We start from the raw sequence: 20,055 nt of genomic DNA, 5'->3' as shown, positions 1-20,055 counted from the left end.
CGTATGTGTGACAGGGCCATTGAGTAGAGAGTGCCGTGTGTCTGTGTGTGCGTTTGCATTGTATGCGTGTGTGTGCGCGCGTGTCTGACATACCCACTCAGTTCATACAGCTCTATGAGGGTACCCTTGTGTATGAGATCAACACACCAAGTTCATAATTGTCGGTGTGCATTACATTATGCAACCACTGCCTTCGTGATGCAGCGTGTGTGTGTGTTTGCGCACGACTCCTCTAGCCGCTGCTAGCACAGCGCTACAAACCCAGTCACCTCGGTTCAATTCCATGGCTAACATTGGTGGCAAGTTATACCTGATTCTTGTGATTTAAATTAGCATCTACCACGATGTGTGAACATCTGGCACTCTTAACATCCCAGACCACTCCTTGCAAATGAAACTGGCAACTCGGGTTTCTGGACATCCGTGAAAAAGAGCTTCATAGCTCATCGGATTCTACCAGGATAAATAAAGATTCTGATTGATTTCTCAACTGATTCAACAAAATTTACTTTGCTTGACCTGATCAACGATGGGGGAGACTGGGGCAAGGCACCGGTCAAACCGCTCACGTGACCATGCAGTCTTTCACGAGGTGCTCACTAACAGCGCTTGCTGTGAGTTGAGTCACTTTAACCCTGGTTTCAAAGAGGGGCACCACAGTGGTGAGATGTCAACGATCTCGCCCGGTTTGCAGGAGGTCATGGGTTTGATCCCGAAAACTGACGCCTGCTGTTGTATATTTGGAGTTTGCGGTGTCTCACTCTTTCTCTCCCCGTGGTCACGTGGATTTTTCTCCGGGTCCTCCGGTTTTTCCCTCCACATTTAGAAACATATATTTAGAGAATTTGGCTACTATAAATTTCCACATTGATAAGCCATTTCGTTGAGCTATCATTTGTGGTCAGGTCGCTTCTGAAAAAAAGCTGTGTAGCTCAGTGGGCCTTACCTGGTAAAATAAAAAAAAATAGTTTCGTTTGTAGTTCAGTTTTCAAACCGCACGTGTCAGATTCTGTCCAATCACAGACAGGCGGTGGTGGTTACACGACTTACACTGCATCTTCTTGGTTCTTACGGTAAAGTCACGTAGAATGGAAATAAAATAATTAAAATAAAACATAATAAAATGAAATTCTCACGACGTTTCGGCCACAACACAAGTAGCCTTCTTCAGGTGAAAGAACAGAACTGTCGGGACGACAGTGCTTCAATGAAAACTGCTAAGCTTGGCAGCGTCTTTTAAACTTAAAAGACGCAGTGTTCATTGAAGCGCTGTCATTCCGACAGTTCTGTTCCTTCACCTGAAGAAGGCTACTTGTGTTGTGGCCGAAACGTCGTGAGAATCTTATTTTATTACGTTTTATTTTTATTTTTTTAGTTCCATTCTACGTGGTGACTTTACCGAAAGAACCAAGAAGATGAATCCCTGCAGTCACGAAAGCTTTAAATCGAAATGTACACTACATAAGTCATGTTCACGAAAGACGCGTTGTTTTGGGAGGAAATGCATCTTTCTCCAGCGAATGGATTACAAAAGCAACTTTTACCACAGACCGCACTCTGCTGGATCCTTCCCAGTGAACACAGAACAGCTGGGCCAGCGTTGGCTCAACGTTGGTCCAACGTTGGACGTTGGTGCAACGTTGGACCAACGTTGGTTCAACGTTGAGCATTCCACGGGTCACCGCCTTAGCCAGGTCACGCCGCCCTCGGACCACGTGAGCAGGAACCGATGTCCACGGATGTTCACGCGGTTCGTGACACGGGTTCGCGTGTCTCCTCCGGCCACTAGAGGCCGCTAAATTCGCCGAAACGGGCTTTTTTTTGTTTGTTACATTCAAGACCTCAAATCGCGACCCTAAATCGTGACGAGTCGTTGAATCGCAAGTGGGTTGGGGGGTGGGGGCTGAGAGATGGGGGGTGGGAGATGGGGGGTGGGAGATGGGGGTGGGAGATGGGAGATGAGAGATTTGGGATGTGGGAGATGGGAGATGGGGGTGGGAGATGGGGGGTGGGAGATGGGGGTGGGAGATGGGGGTGGGAGATGGGGGGTGGGAGATTTGGGATGTGGGAGATGGGGGTGGGGGGTGGGAGATGGGGGGTGGGGGGTGGGAGATGAGGGGTGGGAGATGGGGGGTGGGGGGTGGGGGGTGGGAGATGGGGGGTGGGGGGTGAGAGATGGGGGGTGGGGGGTGGGAGATTGGGGGTGGAGGTTCGCATCGTCACATCCCTGTTAATTACTCAAAAAATTAGAGGGTGTTTTGCCACTCGCTGCGAAAAAGAAATGCCTGAATGGATTAGACAGCTAAAACGATGACATTTTCTCATAAAATAAATCTACATTGAATACAATCAAAATCCAAGTCATTGCTTGTAGTTCACCCTTTAATTATAAATGTGTGTGTGTGTGTGCACGCGCAATGCGCATGGTTCACGGGGGTCGTGGGGGTCTCTGCTGTTGGCTCTGGCTGCTGCTCGTGCTGCTGCTGCTGTTGTTGTTGTTGCTGTTGTTGTTTTCCCCCTCTGATAATTTTGAGAGCCGTGCGGTGCACGTGGAGGGTCCCTCTCGCTTCCGCGAGGTTTTCGATCGATTTTTGTACAAAGGCAAAACCAGCGAAATTAAAATCGGTGCGAGTTTTAGTTTAAAAATAAACCCTCTGTGGTGGTGATGAGGGGACTTTCGTGGCAAACACAGCCCTCGGCTTCCTGCCCCACCACCACCGCACCTCATCATCTCCTCCTCATCCTCCCCGCATCCCTTTGTCATCCTCCTCTTCTCAATTCCTCCCCTCAATAATCCTCCTGCTCACCTTCTCATCCCATTCCTCTCCTCCTCTTTCTTCTCTCATCCCCGCCCCCCTCATCCCCCCCCCCCCCCCCGTCACTCTCCTCCCCTCCTTCCCTCCCTGCTGCCCCCCTTTCAGCTTGCGGTGGGGGTCACATGACTCACGCTGCCCATGTGGTCTGGTCCTCTGGTTGCTGTGTTTGGCCGCTCCGCCGGCTGCGTGGGGCGCGCTGTGGGGCTGGAGGCTGCGGCGCGCGTGGAATGACATGAAGGGAATTGATCATTACGAAGGAAACATATCGACTGCTTGGCCGTTGTTTCATTCCGTCGTCGTGTTTAGTCAGAGGGATTGCTGTGGTCCAGGGTCTCTGCGTTGTGCGTACCAGCAGACCCTCGCACTTCGCTAATCGCTGGGCGATGTGATTTTAAGACGCACTTGAGGGGCAACTTGCTAGATCGTTTCAAGAGTTCGATTCCAAGTCGCACGGATTGAATGAGGTCGCGGCGTTCCGTCTCACACGCTTAGCAAGATGGCCGCCTGGGGCGCGCTAGCTCCCGGCGTGCTCCCGGCAGCGGCTGGCGGGGGCCGAGGGAGGGAGCCGATGGAGCTGGGGGGGCCGACGGAGCTGGGGGGGGGCCCGACGGAGCCGGGGGGGGGGCGACGGAGCCGGGGGGGGTCTCAACGGAGTCGAGGGGGGCGACGGAGCCGGGGGGGGGCGACAGCGCGAGCAGAGGGAGCCGACACTGACTCACTCACACATCATACACTGACTCACTCGCACACCATGCACTGACTCACTCACACATCATACACTGGCTCACTCACACACCATGCACTGACTCACTCACACACCATGCACTGACTCACTCACACATCATACACTGACTCACTCACACATCATACACTGACTCACTCACACATCATACACTGACTCACTCACACATCATACACTGGCTCACTCACACACCATGCACTGACTCACTCACACACCATGCACTGACTCACTCACACATCATACACTGACTCACTCACACACCATGCACTGACTCACTCACACATCATACACTGGCTCACTCACACACCATGCACTGACTCACTCACACACCATGCACTGACTCACTCACACATCATACACTGACTCACTCACACATCATACACTGACTCACTCACACATCATACACTGACTCACTCACACATCATACACTGGCTCACTCACACACCATGCACTGACTCACTCACTCACACACCATGCACTGACTCACTCACACATCATACACTGACTCACTCACACACCATGCACTGACTCACTCACACACCATGCACTGACTCACTCACACATCATACACTGACTCACTCACACATCATACACTGACTCACTCACACATCATACACTGACTCACTTACACATCATACACTGACTCACTCACACATCATACACTGACTCACTCACACATCATACACTGACTCACACATCATATACTGACTCACTCACACATCATACACTGACTCACTCACACATCATACACTGACTCACTCACACATCATACACTGACTCACTCACACATCATACACTGACTCACTCACACATGATACACTGACTCACTCACACATCATACACTGACTCACTCACACATCATACACTGACTCACTCACACATGATACACTGACTCACTCACACATCATACACTGACTCACTCACACATCATACACTGACTCACTCACACATCATACAGTGACTCACTCACACATCATACACTGACTCACTCACACATCATACACTGACTCACTCACACATCATCCACTGACTCACTCACACATCATGCACTGAATCACTCACATCATACACTGACTCACTCGCACATCATACATTGACTCACTCGTACATCATATACTGACTCTCTCACACATCATACAATGACTCACTCACACATCATACACTGACTCACTCACACATCATACACTAAGCAAACAGATAGTAGGCCGGAACGGTACACGAGGGGGTGGGTGGCCATCATCACGCCCGATCGCCTTTGTCTCCCTACTGGCAATGTTTAGGTACTCATTTGAGGCTGAGTAGACCTAGGGGAGGCCCGGGACCGGTTCAGACAATCGTCACTGGTGTTGGCCGTGAGCGGGAATCGAACCCGGGTCGCCAAGTTCATAGCGCAGCGTAGCGCTAACCGCTACACTACCGCTCACACTCTCTCACACACTCTCACACACTCTCACACTCTCACACACTCTCACACTCTCACACACTCTCTCACACCCTCTCACACCCTCACACACACTCACACACTCTCTCACACACTCTCTCACACACTCTCACACACACTCTCACACACACACTCTCACACACACTCTCACACTCTCACACACACTCTCACACTCTCACACACTCTCCCACTCACACACACACTCACACACTCTCTCACACTCTAACACTCACACACACACTCTCACACTCTCACACACTCTCACACACTCTCACATATCTCACACACTCTCTCTCACACTCTCACACACTCTCACACTCTCACACACACTCTCACACTCTCACACACACTCTCACACTCTCACACACTCTCCCACTCACACACACACACTCGCTCACACTCTCTCACACTCTAACACTCACACACACACTCTCACACACTCTCACATATCTCACACACTCTCACACACTCTCACATATCTCTCACACTCTCACACACTCTCACACTCTCACACACACTCTCACACTCTCACACACACTCTCACACTCTCACACACTCTCCCACTCACACACTCGCTCACACTCTCTCACACTCTAACACTCACACACACTCTCACACACTCTCACATATCTCACACACTCTCACACACTCTCACATATCTCTCACACTCTCACACACTCTCACACTCTCACACACACTCTCACACTCTCACACACACTCTCACACTCTCACACACTCTCCCACTCACACACTCGCTCACACTCTCTCACACTCTAACACTCACACACACTCTCACACACTCTCACATATCTCACACACTCTCACACACTCTCACATATCTCACACACTCTCACACACTCTCACACGCACACACTCTCACACACTCTCTCACACGCACACACTCTCACACACACCAACAACAACAACCGCCATTCGTCACTAAGTGGCGGTGACGTCACCACGACGCTTGTGCCAGGCTATGTGCACCCTGAGGCCACGTGAAGTGTCGAACGCCCGCTGGCAGGAGGTCACGGGGCAGACCCAGCAGGTGCCACGGGTCGACTGACTGAGATGACTGGCTGATGCACCACCTGTGCCCCCTACTGTGCCAATCTGCTGTGCTTTAGCCACCCGGCGCTCCGCTCGTTGTTCTGGCTCCCTATTGCTCACACACACCATCACACACTCACACACGCACACACTCTCACACTCTCACACACTCTCACATATCTCACACACTCTCACATATCTCACACACTCTCACACACACTCTCTCACATTCTCACACACTCTCACACACACTCTCACACACACACACTCACACACACTCTCTCACACGCACACTCTCACACTCACACACACTCTCACACGCACACACTCACACACAGACTCTTTCTCAGACACGCTCTGTCCACTCTCACACACACCTACACGCACATCTGTCTTTTCTAATAGTACCAACAAAAGATAACACGACATTCACACTGTCTTATTCACAAAGACAAACATCCCCCGTGTAGCCTTAACAGACTGTCGGGGCAAGTGCTGTTAGTGAGCGGCACCTACGAAGGCCGGCACGCACGGCACGCGAGGGGGTGGGTGGCCAGCACCACGCCCGGCCGCCTTTGTCTCCCTTGTCACAATGTCTCTCGGCCGGGCTCGTAGCGCACTGCGCTAAGGGGGCATCCATTTAGTGCGCACACATGGAGCGGGAAGGGGGGGGTAACCCAAATGCGTAGCTTGCGTATAGGGGGGGAGGTCTACTGACAATGTACGCATAGGAAACGGGGGGGGGGGGCGGTGGAGCCTCGATAATAATTTGCCTACATTGGCCTTCAAGTTAGTTAGATAGTCCGGCGGTGGACTATCTGTTTGCTTCAACACGTGAATGTTATTCATCCTTGATCGTTTCTGCGTGGATTCAATATCGGCCGTTCTATAGGATTCGGGGTGGGGGGGGGGGGGTCAGGCGTACGTACGCAGTGGGGGGGGGGGGGCAGTGTAAAAAGTCCGCGTGCGTACAGGGAGGCGGGGGGGGGGTCAAGTTTTGACAGGTTTTTGTTACCTACTCAATGGATGGCCCCCTAAGGGGCCGTCCATAAATGACGTCACGCAAAAAGGGGGGGGTCAGACATTTGTGACGATGTGTAACGATGGGGGGGGGGGGTTGAGAAATGTGACGTCACATCAAAATGCGCAACTTTAAATAAATATAGACAACACGATCTACTTAATTAAATAGACTTTTTAATAAATGTTTTCTCCTACAACATCAGAGTGCAGCGCCACATTAAATACGCAACTACAGTGACAATATACACTGTAGTTTAAAGCGATTTGAATAATACATTTTGATTTAAAGCTTTCGTGACTGCAGTGATTCATATTCTTGGTTCTTTCGGTAAAGTCACGTTGAAGGGAAACAATTTCTTGCCGTTGGTTTTCACACCTGATGATGACTGCTTGTGTTGCAGTCGAAACGTCGTGATAGTTTTATTGTTTTATATATATTTGTATTATTTTATTGTTTCCCTTCAACGTGGCTTTACCGAAAGAACGAAGAATACAATTTGAAGCATGTTTTAGTTTGGGGGCGGGGGGGGGGGCAGAGCTTTGTGACGTCATATTTGAGGGGGGGGGGGTCTGACTTTTTGTGACGCCGTGTGACGATGTTGGGGGGGGGGAGGGGTCAAACATCGTCCAAAATCGCGTGACGTCATTTATGGACGGCCCCCTAACCTCCGTGCCAGACACAACCCCCACAGCGCGCCCAGCCCTGCAGGTGCAGCACCACTCCCCCCACTCCAGCTACCAACCTCGCCTGGCGAATGCACCGTGGGCGATGGGGGCGGTGCGCGCCTGTCACTTACGCAGCAGCAGAGGTTATTAGCGCAGGGATGGATGGAGGGGGTGGAAAGTGGGGACAGGTTTGGGGAGGGCGAGTCGGGGAGAGAGGGTGTCTGTCTGGGTGTCTGTCTGTGTGTGTGTGTCTGTGTGACACTTCACGTGGCCTCAAGGAGCACATGGCCTGGCACAAGCGTCGTGGCGTCGTGGTGACGTCACCGCCACTTAGTGGCGAATGGCGGTTGTTGTTGTGTGTGTGTGTCTGTGTGTCTCTGTGTGTGTCTGTGTGTATGTCTGTGTGTCTCTGTGTGTGTGTGTCTGTGTGTGTGTGTCTGTGTGTGTTTTTGTGTGTGTGTCTGTGTGTGTGTGTCTGTGTGTCTGTGTGTGTTTTTGTGTGTGTGTCTCTGTGTGTTTTTGTGTGCGTGTCTATGTGTCTCTGTGTGTGTGTCTGTGTGTGTGTCTGTGTGTGTCTCTGTGCATCTCTGTGTGTCTCTGTGTGTGTGTGTGTCTGTGTGTGTGTGTCTCTGTGTGTGTGTCTGTGTAGAGCGATAGTGTAGCGGTTAGCGCGCTGCGCTATGAACCTGGCGACCCGGGTTCGATTCCCGCTCACGGCCAACACCAGTGACGATTATCTGAACCGGTCCCGGGCCTCCCCTAGGTCGACTCAGCCTCAAATGAGTACCTGGTGCGGTGTGTAAACATTGCCACTAGGGAGACAAAGGCGGTCGGGCGTGGTGCTGGCCACCCACCCCCTCGTGTACCGTTCCGGCCTTCATAGGTGCTCGCTAACAGCACTTGCCCCTACAGTCTGTTAAGGTTATATGGGGGATCTTTGTGTGTCTGTGTGTGTCTCTGTGCGTCTCTGTGTGTGTGTGTGCGCGTGGGAAAGGGCGGTCCTGCACAGATGCCATATTTTCTGTCCGTCTGCTACAGCAGAGGTGCAGGGAATTCCAACAAGACCTACATCTCTGCTTTATTGACCTGGTCAAGGCCTATGATACCATCAGTAGGCCTGGGCTCTGGGTTGTTCTTCGTGCTTTTGGAGTACCTGACCCTCTGCTCACGATCATTAAGGACCTTCATGATGGTGAGCGGGCTCAGGTAAAACTACGTGGCCGGGAGTCGGAGTCATTCCCTGTACCACTTGGGGTGCGACAGGGATGTCCTCTGGCTCCCACATTATTTAACATCTATTTTGACCACGTAGTTCGTGAAGCCTTCAATAGCTGTACCGGGGGAATCTCCATATGGTACAGATATAATGGGAGGCTGATCGATGCCTGGGTGCGGTCAAGGGATGGCTCCATATTGCTCAACCACTTTATGTATGCTGATGATTTGGTAATAGCTGCTCATTCAGAGGAGGAGTTGGAGACCCTGCTGCTAAGACTGGAGCGTGCCACTAAGAGGTGGGGCCTTAACCATCAGCCCCACCACAACTAAGCACCTGCCTGGGTATTTTGTACCATCGCACACTCCACCCCCACAACTCCCAATCAGTGATGGGGCAGTTGTGGAGAGAGTGGAGAGTTTTCCATACCTGGGCAGTGTGCTTATGACCGGCTCCAGTTTAACAGCAGAGGTCTCACTCCGAATCAGTCGAGCGGCAATATCTTTTCATCGGTTGCGTAACGCTGTGTGGAAGCTACCTGGTCTGTCGCTCCGCACTAAGCTTCAGGTCTTCTCGGCCACGGTCATTCCCTCCCTTCTCTACGCTTGCGAAATGTGGACCCCCCTAATGGAACATCTTCGCCGGTTAGAAACATTTAGGCTGGCCTGCGTACGATCCATCTTGGGTTTAACCAGACTGGATTGTGTGAGGAGCTCACAAATCCTTGAAAGATCTGGGCAAGGTCCCATTGGTGAGCTCCTCCGGCGGGCAAGGCTGCGATGGCTGGGTCATGTAGCCCGCATGCCCAGCCACCGCATGCCGAAACAGCTTTTGTTCGGCCGGATTGAGGGGGCTAAGCGGGCGCAGCACGGGCTAGAGAAGAGATGGAGTGATGTGGTACAGGAGGACGTGGAGCTGAGTGGACTTGCCGATGACTGGTACCAGCGGTGTCAAGATCGGCCTCTGTGGAGGAGGCTCGTGAAGGATGCTACTGGGCAGTTGGAGGTAGTCGCCCTCCAACAACAACGGAGGGCGGAGGAGCGACGCTCACAACAACGAGCGGAGCGCCGGGTGGCTGAAGCACAGCGGGTTGGCACAGTAGGGGGCACAGGTGGTGCATCAGCCAGTCATCTCAGTCAGTCGACCTGTGGCACCTGGGTCTGCCCCGTGACCTCCTGCCAGCGGGCGTTCGACACTTCACGTGGCCTCAGGGTGCACATAGCCTGGCACAAGCGTCGTGGTGACGTCACCGCCACTTAGTGGTGAATGGCGGTTGTTGTTGTTGTGAGGAGCGGTGGTGTAGCAGTTAGCACTACGCTGCGCTACGAACCTGGCAACCCAATTCCCGGTCACGGCCAACACCGGTGACGATTGTCTGAACCGGTCCTGGGCCTCCCCTAGGTCGATTCAGCCTCAAATGAGGACCTGGTGTGGTGTGTAGTAAACATCACCACTGGGGAGACAAAGGCGGCCGGGCGTGGTGCTGGCCACCCACCCCCTCGCGTGCCGTACCAGCCTTCATAGCTGCTTGCTCACAGTACTTGCCTCAACGTTCTGGTAAGGCTATACGGGGGATCTTTGCCTTTCTAGTGATTGAGTGGTTGGATGCGGCTGAGAGAAGTGGGGAGACGAGAGTCGGTGGCTCTCGTCCCTAATTGGAACTCTTAACAACTCTTAACCACTTCTCTGCCACCTAGGGCTCGTGCATGCAGCAGCCTGAGTGTGTGTGAGCGCGTGCGGGAGGAGTGAGTGTGTATGAGAGTGTGTGTATGAGAGTGTGTGTATGAGAGTGTGTGTATATGAGTGTATGAGTGTGTGTGTATGAGAGTGTGTGTATGAGAGTGTGTGTATATGAGTGTATGAGTGTGTGTGTGTATGAGAGTGTGTGTATATGAGTGTATGAGTGTGTGTGTGTATGAGAGTGTGTGTATATGTGTGTATGAGAGTGTGTGTATATGAGTGTATGAGTGTGTGTGTGTATGAGAGTGTGTGTATGAGAGTGTGTATATGAGTGAGTGTGTGTGTATATGAGTGTGTGTGTATGAGAGTGTGTGTATGAGAGTGTGTATATGAGTGAGTGTGTGTGTATATGAGAGTGTGTGTATGATAGTGTGTCTATGAGAGTGTGTATATGAGTGAGTGTGTGTGTATATGAGAGTGTGTGTATGATAGTGTGTCTATGAGAGTGTGTCTATGAGAGTGTGTGTGTGTGTATATGAGAGTGTGTGTGTGTGAGAGTGTGTGTATGAGAGTGTATATGAGAGTGTGTGTATGAGTGTGTGTGGGGAGCGGTGGTGTAGCGGTACCGTAGGGTGCTAACCGCTACACCACCGCTCCCCAAGTTCAGTCCCCGCTCACGGCCGCCGACACCAGCGACGATTATCTGAACCGGTCATCGGCCTCCTCCACTAGGTCGACTCAGCCTCAAATGAGTACCCGGTCCGGTGTGTCAACATCGCCACTGGGGAGACAAAGGCGACCTGGCGTGGCATTGGCCACCCCCACCCCCTCGTGTGCAGGTGCTCGCTAACAGTACTTGCCCCAACAGTCTGCTATGGGGGCTCTTTTATCTTTGTATATGTGTATGGAACTGGCCATTCACCCCCTCGTATCCCGTACGGGCCTTTTATAGGCGCTACTCGCTAACAGCGCTTACCCAAGCAGTCTGTTTAAGGCTGTACGGGGGATCCTTCTCTCTGTGCATCCGCCAACACTTATGCCGTAAGTGTGTTACGGTTATCGGGGCGGTGGGTGGGTGGGGGATCGTTGTGTTTTGTACATGCGAGACGTTAAAAGTTGTTTTTTTTTCCCAGTTGCGAAACAACAACAACAACAACAACGCGGTACGGCTGTAGTGACAGCACTTCGTAACGCTCTGACCGCGTGCCCCCTTGCCGGCCACCCGTGGAAAGAGAGCTTTATAGCTCATCGGATTCCTCCTCCTGCAGTGCCAATGCATAGTATTGCGTATATGCCACGATGTTTAACACGGAAGGCTTTCGCGACCAATATCAAGGGCTCACAAGTGACGTGACGCCATCACATCTACGCCTCTATTTAAGGAACGAAACGGGAGGATGTGTCCACAAATCTGGCTTGCTGCCTGATGATGCTGGTTGTAATTACTGGAGAAACGTTATACTTCAGATTGTAAATGTTGTGCATTTGCTCTCCAGCACACCGGTGTGTGCTGTGCTAGTGTAGTGGCTGCTGGCGAATGAGGGGATCTGCGGCGTCCGGCAGTCCTGGCGTCAGCAGGCCACGAGATACACGGGAGGGGGATCTAGGGGGAAAGGTCACAGAAGGGGGCCCACCAGGAACCCGCTGGTAGGTTCCAGAAAGGGGGCGTGGCCGGGGGCGGAGCCAGGCCGCGCTGAGAGTATAAGAGGGGCCGCTGTGAGGGGACCTCGGGGCTGTTGATGCAATTGGGATCCCCGTCGTGCTGTTCAAGATCGTCGTCGTTGTTACCATCTCGTCGTCGTTACCATCTCGTCGTCGCTTTCGTCTTGTCGCCATCGTCGCTGCCGTCCTCACTCGACATTGCGCTGCTAGATAGTTGTTGTTGGCTGTCTCCGTTCAGCGCCGTCAGTCTTAGACGGTTCGTGTTGTGTATAGGCTAGCAACAGTAATAGTGTGTACCCACGTGGTGTTGTGTATAGGATAGCAACAGTAATAGTGTGTACCCACGTGGTGTTGTGTATAGGCTAGCAACAGTACTAGTGTGTACCCACGTGGTGTTGTGTATAGGCTAGCAACAGTAATAGTGTGCACCCACGTGGTGTTGTGTATAGGCTAGCAACAGTAATAGTGTGTACCCACGTGGTGTTGTGTATAGGATAGCAACAGTAATAGTGTGTACCCACGTCGTGTTGTGTATAGGCTAGCAACAGTACTAGTGTGTACCCACGTGGTGTTGTGTATAGGCTAGCAACAGTACTAGTGTGTACCCACGTGGTGTTGTGTATAGGATAGCAACAGTAATAGTGTGTACCCACGTGGTGTTGTGTATAGGCTTGCAACAGTAATAGTGTGTACCCACGTGGTGCTGTGTATAGGATAGCAACAGTACTAGTGTGTACCCACGTGGTGCTGTGTATAGGCTAGCAACAGTGACAGTGTGTACCCACGTGGTGCTGTGTATAGGCTAGCAACAGTGACAGTGTGTACCCACGTGGTGTTGTGTATAGGCTAGCAACAGTAATAGTGTGTACCCACGTGGTGTTGTGTATAGACTAGCAACAGTAATAGTGTGTACCCACGTGGTGCTGTGTATTATCCCGATGGTGCTCGTTAAATAAAATAAGTGCCTCCAAGTCTTACTGTGTCCGAGTTAGTCACCACACCAGTAACGAATTGGCGTGTTCTGTTTACGTGACAAACCTTACTAATTAGCTGTCGGGTGGTGGCGGGTTTAACGACACATATTTACGCGATCTAACCCTTAAACACCCCTATATTATGAATGTCACAATATGTCTCGCGGTCCTCAAAGGTGGCAACGCGGGCGTGGGTCAGTGTTTGGCATTTCCTTGAAATCCCGTCTACCCCCTGACCCCCATTCCGCTGCATTCTTGGCGGTGTCCCAGTAAAAAAATATTCAAATATTGCTTCAACGTTTGCATGTTTTACTGGGGGGGGCGGGGAGGGGTCGCGCTTTTGGATTTCAGCAGCGCACTCGGGCGGAGAATTGATCGGAGCCGGTTCGCGCGAGGTCGCTTGGAGGGACCACGGGTACACGCGGTGAGAGAGGAGGAGGACGAGGAGAGAGGACCTCTGATCATATTTCGTGCTTCATGGCACGGTGCGCGGCGAGATGCGTGACGTTGCGCCCCACAAAATCAAGAGCTACCCAGTAAATATGAAAACGTGGTTCACGTTGGAACAACCTTGGCCCGACGTTGGCTCAACGTTGAACCAACGTTCCATGTTTGCCGGGTATACAGCGCAAACCGTGAAAAAGCGCTTACGCAGAAGTTTGACTCGCCTTCTTACGGAGAGGAAACTTAGCTTGACGAGAAGATGTGGCAGTCTTCTTCGTATTGAACAATACTTTCACCGCTGGCTTTACCAAGATGCCAGAGGGCCAAGACAATCCGCGCCAAGAACCGACGACACCGACAGCAGCCCGCAAGCTTGTACATAAGAAGCTACCGGCGAAACGTCGGACACCGTGCCAAGCAACCCGTAGTAACCTTCCCCGAAGGCGCATCGGAAAGATGCGTTCAACTGATCCCCATCTCTCCCGTCCTTCTCTCTGTAAACTAAACGTTCATTTTATTTTACCAGGTAAGGCCCACTGAGCTATACAGCTCTTTTTCACAAGCGACCTGGCTATCACAAATGATAGCTCAACGAAGTTGCTTATCGAGTGGAATGTTTATCGCAGCCAAATACTCTAAAGTCTAAACGCATGTTGGTTCTAAATGTGAAGGAAACAACCGGAGGACGCAGATGCACGTGACCACAGGGAGAAGGCGAGACACCGAAAACTCCAAACGTACAAGCGTCAGGGTCGGGATCGAACCCACGACCTCCTGTATACCAGGCAAGGTTGTTAACATCTCCTAGCCACCGTGATTATAAAGATGGTGAGAGAGAGGGAAACACTCAAACTCCACAGAAACAGCAAGCGTCAGGTCGGGATCGAACCCACGACCTCCTGTACACCAGGCGAGGTTGTTAACATCTCCTAGCCACCGCTGTGTCCGTCTCCCTTGCCCTGTCCTCGTCTCACTCCAGGCCTCACCTCAATTCTCACCCAGTCGCCAGGGCAACGCGCTCTGCATGCAGACAGAATGAGAGGGGGGCAAATCGGTGTACGATATGTGGGAGGGCGAGAGAGGCTGCTGGGAGAGAGGGGCCGAGGGGGAGACATCGAAGCGTCGCGAACCCGCGTGAGCTGCTAGCAGGGGATTGATCATGGCTGATGATGATGACGACGGTGGTGGTGCAGTGGCTGGCGCAATGCACGATGAACCTTGCAACGTGAACGTTGAATTCCGACCGCCACTAACAGTCTGTTCAGGCTAAACAGGGGGGTGGGGTAGATCTTTGTCTTCAGGGGGTTGGTGCACGTGGTCTTGGAGTGTGGAGTGGGGTTGTTAACGTTCGGGTTGAGAGAGCTCTCTGGGTTAATGCTGAGATTTAGTCCGTGTAGTTGCTCATCATCATCAGCAGCAGCAACGGCAGATTGATGATGTATGCATTGCCTTACATAATCGTGAACCACGCATTATCGGGCGCTAATGCATCCCGACCGCAGTGCACGTATCCCACCAGCACCATCGTCATCATCATCACAACTATCAACGCTGTCGCCATCATCTGTCATGAGCGTTACAATCATCGTCACTCATCGTTATCACAGTTATCATCATTATCACAGTTATCATCATTATCACAGTTATCATCACATCGTCAACATTTATGTATGTTGAACTTGTCGGACCGTACGTAGTCAACATCGACTCGCCGCTGTCAACCTCACCAACATCATCATCACCACCACCATCCGCCGTTACGACCATTATCGCCACCATCATTGTTTCTTTTCACAATCATTGTCATCATCGGCATTGTCTACATCGCCAGCATCACTGCCACCATCAATATCATCATCACCATCATCAGCATTGGGGGGGGGGGAAAGGCGTCGTGCGTGGTTCTGGCCACAGAGACACACCCCTCATATAACATTTTAATAGATCATTGGGGCAAGTGCTTTTTGCGGGCTGCACAGGACAACAGCACACGAGGGGGAGTGGGTAGCCAGCACCTCAATAGCCTCAGTTGCTTCTCCAATCCCGTGCTCATATTTACAAACTGTACCACCGCACTCGTTTAGGGCCGAGTCGACCTAGGGCAGGGCCCGGCGAACCGACCGGTTTACACCTTCGCCACCTCACATCTCCTTGATGTCGTGAGCGGAAATTGAACTCCGGTGGGCCGGGTTCGTAGCGCGGTGCGCTAACCGCTGCACCACCGCTCCCCACCACCGCTCCCCACCACCGCTCCCCACCACCGCCACCACTCCACTCACATGAGTGGCGGGTGGGGGGGAGGGGCACATTAATAGGTGCTCGCTAACAGCACTTTGAATGGACACTCGATACAGGCTGACGAAGCGGTCTCTGACCCTTTCTACCATAACTGACTGAGAGCTGCTTTCATCCGTGTGAAAGGGGGAATTAGTGATCTTCTGCGTTAGGGTTGTAATCCGGGTAAGGCGAGGGGGGGAGGAGGGTCAAACCCGAGCCATGTACCCACGTGTGCACGTCTCATTGATCATCCTAAGTGGCAGAGAAAAAAGTCACAATCTGAAAGAGGGGCAGCAGATTGTCACGTGTGTGTGTGTCAGTTTAACACGTGGGCTTTGGAAATTGTAAATCTTGCGGTGCTTACTCTCCAAAACACAACCGGTATACTGAAGTAGTAACATTATAATTGGTACGTTTTGTTTACGTGACAAACCTTGCTAATTGGCTGTGTCGGGTGGTGGCGGGTTTAACGACACATTTATATTTACCCGATCCAACCCAGATTTTTTTTTCCCATTATGAAGTGTGTGAGAGAGAGTGGGAATACAAGTGTGTATGTGTGTGTGTGTCAGGGGGGAGTGGTGGCGCAGTGATTAGCGTGTGGTGCGACAATCCCAGAGATCATCCGAGTTCGATTCCTCGCTCAAGGCCACCAACACCCGTGACAATTAATCCGAACCGGGCTTGGGCCTCAGCTAGGTCGACTCGGCATTTTAAACGAGTGCCTGCTGCGGTGTGTAATTAATCGGCGTCAGCGTCGGGGATACAAAGGCGGCCGGGCGTGTGTGGTTCTGGTCACACCACCTCCCGAGTGGGTGCCCGCTAGCTTCACTTGCCCTGTCGGTCCATAGAGGTTATACAGGGGATCTTTGTTTTGAGTGTGTGTGTATCTACACACGTACAGTAATATGTGTATTCACATGTGAGACATGGGTGGAGGGGTAAGAGTACACGGCGTGTGTCACGTGCCTGTGGGAACACGTGTGTGAGAGAGAGAGTGCGTGAGAGTGTGTCACAGAGAGAGAATGCACGCGAGAGAGTACGAGTGAGATAGCGCACGTGAGGAGTGTGAGGGAGCGAGAGAGTGTGTGTGGGTGAGCGCACGTGGGGAGTGTGAGAGAGTGTGAGAGAGAACGAGAGAGAGTGTGTGTGAGAGAGTTGCACGTGGGGAGTGTGAGAGAGTGTGAGAGAGAACGAGAGAGAGTGTGGGAGAGAACGAGAGAGTGAGAGAGAGTACACGTGGGGAGTGTGAGAGAGAACGAGAGAGTGTGAGAGAGAACGAGAGAGAGTGTGAGAGAGTGTGAGAGAGAACGAGAGAGAGTGTGAGAGAGTGCACGTGGGGAGTGTGAGAGAGTGTGATAGAGTGAGAGAGAGTGTGAGAGAGCGCACGTGGGGAGTGTGAGAGAGTGTGGGAGAGTGCACGTGGGGAGTGCGAGAGAGTGTGAGAGAGAACGAGAGAGTGTGAGAGAGTGCACGTGGGGAGTGGTGAGAGAGTGTGAGAGAGAACGAGAGAGTGTGTGTGTGAGAGAGTTGCACGTGGGGAGTGTGAGAGAGTGTGAGAGAGAACGAGAGAGTGTGGGAGAGAACGAGAGAGTGTGAGAGAGTGAGAGAGAGTGCACGTGGGGAGTGTGAGAGAGTGTGAGAGAGTGCACGTGGGTAGTGTGAGAGAGTGTGAGAGAGAACGAGAGAGTGTGAGAGAGTGCACGTGGGGAGTGTGAGAGAGTGTGTGAGAGAACGAGAGAGTGAGAGAGAGTGCACGTGGGGAGTGTGAGAGTGTGAGAGAGCGAGAGAGAGAGAGTGTGAGAGAGTGCACGTGGGGAGTGTGGGAGAGTGTGAGAGAGTGTGTGTGTGAGAGAGTGCACGTGGGGAGTGTGAGAGAGTGTGAGAGAGAACGAGAGAGTGTGAGAGAGTGCACGTGGGGAGTGTGAGAGAGTGTGAGAGAGAACGAGAGAGTGTGAGAGAGAACGAGATAGAGAGAGTGTGAGAGAGTGCACGTGGGGAGTGTGAGGGAGTGTGAGAGAGAACGAGGTAGAGAGTGTGAGTGAGAGCCCGCACGTGGGGAGGGTGAGAGAGAGAGAGAGCGAACACGTGTCATCCCCGATGACCGCTGAAGTCTCATGACGCAGGTTGGATGGTGAGTGAGAGTGTTGTTGTATCCACCACGTGCGTGGTGGATACAACCCGACGAACCGAGTTCGAATCTCGCTCACGGCGAACCAAGGGTGGGAAAAACCCGATTTTTTTTTGCCCGACAAATCGGGTTATTGGTTTCAATGGAATTAAACTCGATTTTGCCGATTAAAACCTGGTTTTATTATCGCCGTCTCGTGCACACTTCAATCCTGCTCATCGCCGCTGGACTCGGTGTTGTCGCCGTTCGTCGGGCGTCGGGTAGTCGTGGAACGCATTGACGTTCGACTCAATGAAGACGAGCTTCTCGACTTGTGTCGGGCGCCAGGCTGTTCCTCAACTTGGAATGGGATCAATCCCCCAGCGTCGAGAAGTTTCGCTCAGACGCAGCAGCAGGCGGGCGGTCGACGTGGCCATGCTGAACCAGTTTGATGGCTGATCTTCTGGAGCGCGGGATAGTCGCTGCCGTCGGTCAGCCACCCGCTCTAGCGAAGGGGTCTTCCTCCGCTTGGCCAGGAGCTGAAAGCGAAAGGATTTGTGTGTTCTTCTCCTTCGTCGCCGCGACCGTGAACTGTGTGTGCTCCAAGTGGAGCTGATCCTTGCGCGGATGAGCGCCGGTCCCCGGCCCGAACCCCGCTAATGGGTGGGTGCCTGCGACTGAAATCCCGACTTAACTTTAATAAAACCGGATTTGGGCAGGATCCAGGTGCTCCGGTTTTATATTTATAAAAAAAACGATTAAAACCCGAATGAATAAAACCGGGCCGTGCCAGCCTTGCGGCGAACAGCAGTGACGATGCTTTGAACCGATCCTAGGTCGACTCAGCCTCAAATTAGTACCTGGTGCGGTGTGTAGTAAACATCGCCACTAACAACAGCTCTTGCTGTTACAGTCTGGTAAGGGGCCGTCCATGAATGACGTCACGCACCTGGGAGGGGGGGTGAGAAATGTGACGTCACATCAAAATGCGCAACTTTAAATAAATATAGACAACACGTTCTACTTAATTAAATAGACTTTCTAATAAATGTTTTCTCCCACAACATCAGAGTGCAGCGCCACATTAAATACGCACTACAATGACAATAGTTTAAAGCGATTTGAAGCATGTTTTATATATATTTTGGGGGGGGGGCAGAGCTTTGTGACGTCATTTGAGGGGGGGGTCTGACTTTTTCTGACGCCGTGTGACGATGGGGGGGGGGGGTCAAAAATCGTCCAAAATCGCGTGACGTCATTTATGGACGGCCCCTAAAGCTACAGGGGAAGCTTTGTCTCCGATGTTGTTGATGGTTCGGGTGATGGTTGTTGCGATGGGGAGAGAGGGAGGGAGAGAGACTGACCCAGTTTGAGAGAGTTCGTTTGATGTGGTGGATGTCTCTATGGTTACTTCATCATCTCCCCAAATCTAACGGCGCTCGCCCCCAAGCCGATAGCACAAACAGCAGCAGTGTGCAGTCACACACACTCACACACACACGTGTACTACACACACGTGTACTACACACACGTGTACTACACACACGTGTACTAAACACACGTGTACTCGCACACACGTGTACTCACACACGTGTACTACACACACGTGTACTCTTACAACACGTGTACTCACACACACACGTGCACTCTCACAACACGTGTACTCACACACACACGTGCACTCTCACAACACGTGTACACCGCTGTCGCATTGTGGATGCACGTAGGCGTAGCGTTAGTTTGATTATAAATCTCTCTCGGAGAAATCGGCAGCCGTTTTTTTTTTCATTTTCTTTTGAGCGCCGGAGGCGAGTGGCTGACAGAGACCCCGCCCGGTGCTGTGCGGTTTGTGCCCGCAACAGCCCCGGAGGTGAGTGCGACGTTTCGAGGAATGGGCCTCCTCCCTCTTCTTCTTCCTCTTCTTCGAAGGGCGACGGGGACCATCGGCCGAGAA

The 20,055-nt window shown here is 52.2% G+C and overlaps 1 protein-coding gene across 5 annotated transcripts in view; it reads left to right on the top strand.

Annotated features, from left to right (window-relative positions):
* The window catches only part of CABIN1 (calcineurin binding protein 1), a 41,205-nt gene that overhangs the window by 13,770 nt on the left and 7,380 nt on the right, over positions 1 to 20,055 (top strand). The window lies entirely within an intron of this gene.

The sequence above is a fragment of the Petromyzon marinus genome, chromosome 5, assembly GCF_048934315.1.
Source record: "Petromyzon marinus isolate PM22_M1 ecotype Great Lakes invasive population chromosome 5, UKy_Petmar_22M1.pri1.0, whole genome shotgun sequence".
Lineage (NCBI taxonomy): Eukaryota > Metazoa > Chordata > Hyperoartia > Petromyzontiformes > Petromyzontidae > Petromyzon > Petromyzon marinus.
The sequence above is the reverse complement of the archived record's forward strand: the minus strand, read 5'-3'. Positions and strand labels throughout refer to the sequence as shown.